Here is a 9,268-nt window from a genome sequence, read left to right as displayed (position 1 = left end):
ATACTCCAACACCTACAATCCAGGGTGGCGCAACCACCCCAATTTCTCATAGAGTACCAATCAAGGACAGCAGAGAGGTCCCCAACAAGCAGTCCAACTAGTTCAGGAGCCAAAAAAGAATGACTTGGAGAGCATTGTACATCAATTTGTGATTGCGCAGCAACAAACCAATGCCAAGCATGAGCAGTCCATTCAAAGGACCATGCAAGTTTTCCAAAGATTGGAAGTACAAATGGGGCAAATGGCAAAGGAGCTGAGTGAAAGAAAGTAGGGTGAATTTCCATTCCAAACAATACCCAATCCAGGGGGTCACCAGCAGCTGAAAGCTGTCACAGTTCTTAAGAATGGCAAGGTCATAGGAATTGAAGAGCCACCTCAAGCATCTCTAGATGAAGCCTCAACTTCCAAGGTAAATAAAATTTAGAAGGTGAATGCACCACCCTTCCCTCAAAGGTTAGTCAAACCAAAGAAAGATAAGCAACTCATGGATATCTTTGAGACCTTGAGGAAAGTAGAAATTAATATTCCTTTGTTAGATGCAATTAAACAGATTCTTTCTTATGCTAACTTTTTAAAGGATTGTTGCACTAACAAAAGGAAGTTTTAGGAGCATGAGACAGTGGCCCTTACAGAAGAGGTAAGTGCAGTTTTGTTGAGAAAATTACGACCAAAGCTAATAGATCCTGGTAGTTTTACCATTCCTTGCAAGATAGAAGACCACCTTTTTGAGCATGCGTTGCTAGATCTGGGAGTAGGGGTCAATTTGCTGCCTTACATGGTATATGAAAAGCTGGGTTTGGGGAAGGTTCAACCAACCTCTGTTACCTTGCAATTGGCAGACAGAAGCATCAAAAGACCAAGAAGTATACTTGAGGATGTGTTGGTAAAGGTAGGTACATTTATTTTACCTACTGATTTCATTGTGTTGGATGTGCAAGAATCCCCTATGCCATCACCCTTGCCTATCATCTTAGGAAGACCCTTTATGAGAACTGCGGATACCACAATAGGTGTGAAAAAGGGTACGGTAAGTATAAAGGTGAATGGTGAGACCACAGAGTTCAAAATATTTGATGCAATGCAATTACCTCAAGATGACTTCAAATGTTTTGATGTTTGTATGATCCAAAGTGTTAGTGAGCCAGTGTTGCAAGACTCACAGAAAGATCCAGTAAGGACACCCCTCACTCATAAGTTCACAAGTTAGTACACTGGGCCAGTCTATACGGATGTTGCTGAGGACATCAGTGAAGCAAAGCAACCTCTTTAAGACTGTCCACCATACCCAAGTACCAAAAGAAAGCTGCAGCTGGATGAATGGGACGACGAGGGATATGAAGCAAATGAGGACAACAAGCTCCACAAGAAAAGACCCAAGGACCATTATCACAGAACACAGATCAAGGAGAAGTTCTATGTGGAACCAGAATTGTTGACTTGTGAAGAAAGTCCTGTCTCTGCACCACCAAGGGAACTTGAGCCACTGTCTGTGGAACTCAAGTGCAGCTATCCACACCAATAGTACTAAAGCTACCAGTAGAAGCGTTTGAGCAGTCCAGAAGCTCAAGCGCATCTACTCAAAACAGTGGTACTAAGGCCACTGAAGGTGGTACATTTTTCCCCTCTTGTTTTTCATCATATCAATTTCCTTACTTTACATGTGTCTCACTCAACCCCTGTGTTTCTTTTTCCTTGTTGTACATTATGCGTTTAAAAAACAAAAAAAAAAAAATTTACTATGATTGATAGCAATAATTATGCGATCGAGCGCAGTAACCAATTTTTGGCTTTTATGATTCTGTTACTGCGATCAAACGCACCATGTGTGTGTTCGAGCGCACATCACACACACACGCACACTCTTGGCCAAATGCGATCGAGCGCACCATGTGTGCGATCGTGCGCACTCAGACGGCACATCACGTGACCTATTTTAGGTCACTTTCTTCCCCATTCCCGCTCACACTCTCACGGCACCGTACAAGTTCTCCAAGTACCCAACTCCGGCCACCTCCGCTACCACCACTCCTCCATCATTTTCCACCACTTCAACCACCACTGTCGCACCTCACCAGCACTTGCACAGTCCCATTCTACCTTACGGCCACCACCCTTATCACATATCAAGCACACCTTCCCATCACCAACCCAATCTTTTTTTTTTTTTCCTCTGCAATTGTGGGTGTTCATCCACCCACATTGCCTTCTGTGGTTGGGATTTCTTATTTTGCAAGGGGTTTCGAGCGGTGTTCCCTTGTTTTGCAATATTGGCCATCTGCAGTGCACACCAGGTGTTTGTCAAAAGTCCCCAATCAAGCTCACAATGGCAAGAACGAGAGCTTCATACTCCCGGGGGTCCAAGGCCCAAGCTATTTCTCCCCTGCCCACTTTTGAAGAGCGAGAGTTGCTGTTTGAGACCACCTTCGCCATTCGCGAAGACTTCCAAAATCTTGAGGTGACTCAATGGGCGATCGCCAAGTTCAAGCGACAAGGGCTTAAGAAGCTTTTCAAGCCGGTCACCTCCATGATTGCGATAGTCCAGCTGCCCTCTCTTCCAAGATGCAAGGCCAAGCTGTTGACGTGACACGGGCCGACATTGCCGCTGCCCTTCAATGCAATGATGAGCATCCTCCAGAAACCGCACAACTTGCTGAGCAACCGCCCCGCTTCTACATGGTAGAAATCATTGAGGACATGTGTCAAGGCCAATATGCCGATGCCCACCATAATGCCGGCAGCCGATCCAAGCTAACTCAAAGGCTTTGGTTTATCGACTCAATATTGCACCGCAATGCCTTCCCCTTGGGACACAAAACTCAGAGGCGTGATCAATTTCTCCAGACCGTCTATGCCTTCCACAAAGATGCCTGGTACTCCATTCCCGACATAATTTGGAACAAACTTCATAAATTTTGGAATTGAGTGCATATTGGAGGAGCAGAGTCCACTTACTCATGGGGGTTGCCTTTCCCATTCTTAATCACCTTCATCCTTCGGAAAAAGGGCATCAAGGGCAACACAGCTGATGAGCCAGTCACTACTACTCCCATATTTGGCATTCGCCAATGGAACAAGAGCTGCTCCCATATGCCCCAGGTACCCCCAACACCAGTAGCTGGTGACGAAGAGAGTGAGGCCGAGCCCATGGCCGAAGATGAACCGGCAGCAGTAGAGGAGGAGGAGGCCCCAATCATTTTTTGAGCCGCACAATACCGCTCCCTTAGTGAAGAAATGGCAGGCCTTTCGGAAAGAGCTGGCTGATCAAAGAAGGGAGGCTCGGGAGGATAAAGAGTTGATGGATCAACGACTCCCTGCCTTAGAAGAATTAATGAGGTCCATACATAGCCATTTGCTACCACCATCTGGAGCATTTACTTCTGGACAGCATTGTGCAGGGACCACAGTTTGGCTAAAGACGTTAAACTTAGCGCTCATGGGAGGCACCCCATAGTTTATCCTTTTATTTTGTTTTGTTTAGTATGTTTTAAGTCAATCATTTTATTTACCTCTAGTTTTGTTCCTTTTTACTTGATCTTGTGTTTTCTTATTTTGCAGGGACAAGTGTGCTTCAATTTAAGTTTGGGGGTGTGCTATGAGCCATGTTTTCCAAGACTATGTTGTCCATCTCCCGGGTACACTCTTTCTTTTATTTAGACACATTGGGGACAATGTGTCATTTAAGTTTGGGGGTATGGTATGGGCGCACATGTTCACACACACTTTGTCCCAATTTCATGTCATTTGTTTTGTGTGTTTGTTTATTTATTTGAAAAATAAATAAATAAATAAAAAAAAATTTATGCATGTTCATGTTTGCCCTAAAATTTTAGGTTAATCTAAAAGAATTGTGGTTTGAATTCATCAGTGAGCTTAAATTTTGAACACGTGATCTGATCAGTGAATCTGTTAGTTTGATTACTTGTTTAGGACAGTTGAAAAATCACATGTTTGATTTGATCACACAAGCACATTAGCACATAATTTGTGAGGTATGACATGAAGTCTGATATGTGTGTTTCTGTATCATGGATGAAATTGGATGACTTATTAGATGACACTGTGGCATATATACTGTAAAAAAAAAAATAAATAAATGATCATTGATAGGCTTTTCACTGAGTAACTGGACTTCTTGTCTCAAAGCATTGAGTGTTCATGTCAAAAGGTGAAAAATTTGGAATTGATCAATGTCATGGTTAGTTTGGTTTTGTAGCCTCTTTGACTCAAGTTAGTAGGTCCTTAGGGGTGTCTCTACACCTAATGCCCTAAAACCAAATATATATATATATATATATATATATATATATATATATATATATATATATATATATATATGCCATGGTTGTTCATTCTAATATGGATTTCAGTGAATTTTGAGATATGGAGACATTACATGCTGGAAAGATTTGGAAGCCTCATAATTTTGTGCTAATTCACCATACACTATTTTCAAACTTGTGATGTTTTAGCATGTCCTTTGTAAGTAATTGAACTTTAAAATTCTAATTCATTGTGAAGATGGAGTTCATCTTTTTAAGCTTGCTAATGAATGAAATTCACAATCCTGAAGTGATGCTTTAATTTTTGGAATAACATGAACTGTGCATGATGTTTGTGGGTAACATTTCTGGAAAACCCTCACGAGACTTTACTCGTTCTGTAAGGAATTCCTAGGGGTTTAAAAGGCCTGTTGCATACGCTAAATGCAATCGTACATCCCACAAAAGATAGATTTATCTTTTTGTTTTCTATTTTTCATTTTTGTTTTTAGTTTTGCATTGCAAAGGGACTAGCAATATGCAAGTTTGGAGGTGTGATAAGTGCTAAAATATTCTTATTTCAGCCCTTAACTTACATGTTTTAATCATTTAGTTTTAGTTAATTATGTCATTTTAGCTCTTTATGTGTTTTCTTTGATTTTGTAGGTCATTGGAAGAAAAATAAGCAATCTCAGAAATTTTGGACTTAAAAAGAGCGATTTTGGATTGTGGAAGTCTCTGGTAGAGCGATCGATCACAGGGGAGCTGCGATCGAGCGCACTACAGGCAAGAATGGCAACGTGTAAGGCAACCACGATCGAGCACAAGCACATGGAAGATCGATCGCAAACTTGCGATCGATCGCACACAGGCTGATCGAGCGCACCCCTTGCGCGATGGCCAAGACAGCCGCCAGCCCTGTTATGGAAAGACCACTTTTAGGGTTTTGTAGCTTAGTGCGAACTAGGGGTCAAACCCTACAATTTTTAGGGGTTCTAGAGTATTCCTAAAAGCTTATAAATAGACCCTTAAGCCTCTAGAATAGGTGTGCTTGGTGAGGAGAAGAATTGAAGCTGGTTGTGGAAATTTATTTAACTCGCAAGTGCACGAATCGATTGTAGTTTAATAGATTGCAAGTGCGAGGTCGAACCCACAGAGAATTGTATTTTTGAAAGAACAATTTAAATCTAAACTAATTAAATTCTAACCTAGTTCCAAAAAGGTTTGAATTTTGAGTTTTGAAAATTAAAGGATAAACATAAACTAACTAAAATAAAACAAAAGGTAAAGACTAAGGTTTAGGAATCCACACTCACCGAATCATAACAACATACTCCATGTTCATCAATATTTATTCGAAGCTCTCACAATTTAAATCTTATGTATGTTTTACTATGCTTCAAAGAATTAATCAAAACCATCCCATGTATCCATTCATTGACCAAATCACAAAAGGAATCCAAATTCAATTGAAACACCAGATGTATCCGTAGAACAAATCACAAGGGATATCCAATTTTTATCAGTTAAAAACCAAGCAATCAATCATATGAAATTATCTCAAATCATCATATGTATCCTTGAATCACAAGAGATATCCAAGAATCACTCCACACATTGATTAGAAGTAAAAAAATTTAAATATAAAACTCAATAAAATTGGATAAATAAAGACTTACATAAAAGTGATGTCGTTCTTCATCGGTGGGGCTTCATCCCCAACCTTAGTTGGGAATTTAGCTCCACATAAAAATAAAACCTAAACTAAAGAAAACCTAAACTAAAAAGCGAAAAACTGTAGAATTTTGTTATCTGGAATTCTCTCCTTTCTTGAATGCAAAGAAGTTTATTTATAGGCTTAGGGAAGTCCTAGAAGCCCAAGTAAACCTAGATAATTCGGAGGTCTGTCTCCCAGTCAAAATAGAAGTCTGAAATCGGAATAAGATTCGTCCATATTTGTGTCCTTTACTTACGGGGCAATTTGGGCATAGTAACCGTCCGAATTAGGAAAATCCTATTTCACAACGAATTGTAGTATTTTGACTTAGCTTTTCAATGCCGCTTCAATCACTTCAATCCGATATTTTAGCAGAAAGTTACGGTCAAAATACTGATATGTGTACAAAATCTGAATTTGAATCCGATCCGAAATCTTATCCAATCTGATCTTTTATCCAATTTAATCTGATTTACCCTTTTTCTTGGATTTAGTTAGACTTAACCACATCATCTAGGTCTTCTCAAAGTATGCTTTCTTCCAAACTTTGCATTTTTTCCTTTAAAGCTGTAGTTTTTCTTTAATGACCTACAAAACACTAAAAACACAAAACTAACACAAAATATTAAATAACGACACAGCTAAAGGATTAACTGATGTAAATAAAGGGGTCCAAATATGCAATATTTGGCACTTATCAAAGCTCTTCAAGTTCAAGTTTCGGGTTTATTTTTTTCCTTTCTTTTATTTTATGAAGATGTTTAACATCAAACTTATGTGTAGCTAATTTATTTAGTAGGACTAGATTGAAGCCCTAGTTATGTTTAGTTAATATTTCAATATTGGTGCCTTTGTGATGATCTTGTTGTACTATTTAACTTGATTAATACCTGTTTGCATGAATTCCTCATATGTGTGTACTTGATCAACATATGCATGTGGTATGGACTAGTTAGTTAAATCAATTTGGATGGCCGAGTCCTGGGTTTAATAAAAGTAACAAAAGATATCCACACTGGGTTCTTGGGTTAATCAGCATGGGGAATTGGGAGTATACACCCATGCCCTAAGCCTCATGTGTTTGTCGATTTTCATCGATTTATGCTTTCTTAAAGAACAACTTAGTATACACCATGCTAAATCCTTTAAGAAAGAAAAGAGTTAGAGTATACGCCCATGCCTAACTCGTTGCTTAGGAAAATCTATAGCTTAAGGAGTATATGCCATGCCCTTAGGTTGACAAACATTAGATATGCATAACATGATCAAAGCATTGGCATATTGTTATATTAGCTGAATATAATAGTGGTGGATATCAAAGCCCTACCTTTTATTATTATCACTTAAACAATCAATCTTTGTTTTACTTAAGGAATTTATTTTTATACAAAATTTAGCAATCCTCGTGGGAATGATCTTGTACTTGCACCATATACTACTATGTTGACCTTGTGCACTTGCAGGTAAAACGTACAATTATTTACCTATTAATTTAGGAAGATAATTGGACAACAATTCCACAGATGATGTAAAGAAAATTTTCTACAAATTTTCTGCAAGCAGTAAATTTGCTAATTTTTGCTACAAATATGGTCAATGCTTGTTTGTATTTAATGATTTAAAAGAACTTAAGGGATCTCATGCTAGCCCCCTTGTTTTAGCAACATGTAATTATTTTTTTGGATGAATAAGAGATCATTTTATAGAAACAAACTAAACAATTTACAAATCTTTTGGCAAACTTGATTATATGAGAATAATTTTTTGGCAAGCTTGATTATATTTTTCTTTTATGAGCTTAATTATTCTCTCCCATGTTAGGTATATATTGTTAGGTTCAGATAATAAGATGAACAGGAGGAAGAAAATTTTTGAAGCAGGAGACAATGAAGACGAATTCTACACTGGGAAGTTGAAAAAGGTTTGCAAATTTTATTTTGTGAAACCCATAAGGGAACTGTGATTACTACTAATGATTTTGGGTTTCACTGTAGAATGAACAGTCAATATCGTTGGCATTTGTAATATCGTCAGTCAAAGAGGATATGGAACCTGTGCAGCGTAGGTGCGACCTTACAACCTCAATTATAACATCCACGACTATAAAAAATTCTGGGAGGTGATTCTATGGATGTGCTATGTATGACCATAAAAATTTATTTGAATTTGGCTAATCTGGTGTTGAGAAATGGTTGTTACTTCGTACTTGTTTGTAACTGACAAATTTGTTGTGTAATGACATAAAGTTGGACAATGTCATTTTTTCCAATAGTATGATGAAGAAACCTATGCTTGTGGAAGGGAGGTCCTACTTGGGTTGTATAAACAAGTTAATTCTTTGAAGGGTGAAGTGTCATCACTTAGAGCCAGACTGAGGATCCAAACATATATGTTGGTTTTTTCATTGGTGATTTGTGTATTGCTGATTTGTCTATGGTTGATGGGGCATTGAGGCATGGAAAGGTTGTGTTTGGGGCATTGATGCGTAACTTTCAATTGCATGTTTTGTATCACTTGGCCTGAATTAGGAAATTAGGCAGGCACAAACAAAATTGTATTACTTTTTGAATTTTTGTAATTAAATGTATGTTAATGTTTGCACCGATTTGAATGTGAGCACGCTAGATTTGATGGGGAATTTGTTACATAATTTGTATGACAAACTTAATGCAAAATATTTATAATAGAGACATGAATGAATTCATTAACAAACATATTGTGCCAAAAGTACAGATTGCATACATACTCAGCACATTACACAAAATCAACAAAAAATGTTGTGACAAAAGTGCCACCATTGTCATACATTGTGGCATATTACAGTCATCTACAACAAGCAAAAAATAACGTCTTAAACAAAAGTAATGGGGAATGTGATCAGTGTTTAACACAATGAACTCTAAGTTAGTTAACACGACATCACTAACATCATCTAAGTTAGTTGACACAACATCATTGCATAGCACTATATCCTCGGCTCTTTAGTACACGTGTAGCCCCACGTGTACTACCATGATGTGATGACCCCGCTTCTACTTCCACCTGTGGTTCATGTTGGGATCCATAGGATGCGTTAACAAAAAAAATAAAAATTGTGAAATATTACTTAGTTAATATTACACAACATATTGCACAGGTATATGAAATGTGTATTCAAAAAAGTATCGGTTCTACTTGTGCCTGAGTTGCCCTACGTGTACGAACACTTGGTTATGATGACCCATGGGCTTCTGCTTCTGCGTGGGGTTGAGCTTGTGATCCCTAGAATGCATTAACCAAACATTAAGACAAA

The sequence above is a fragment of the Corylus avellana genome, chromosome 11, assembly GCF_965113065.1.
Source record: "Corylus avellana chromosome 11, dhCorAvel1.hap1.2, whole genome shotgun sequence".
NCBI classification, from domain to species: Eukaryota; Viridiplantae; Streptophyta; class Magnoliopsida; order Fagales; family Betulaceae; genus Corylus; species Corylus avellana.
This window is presented reverse-complemented; position numbering follows the sequence as displayed.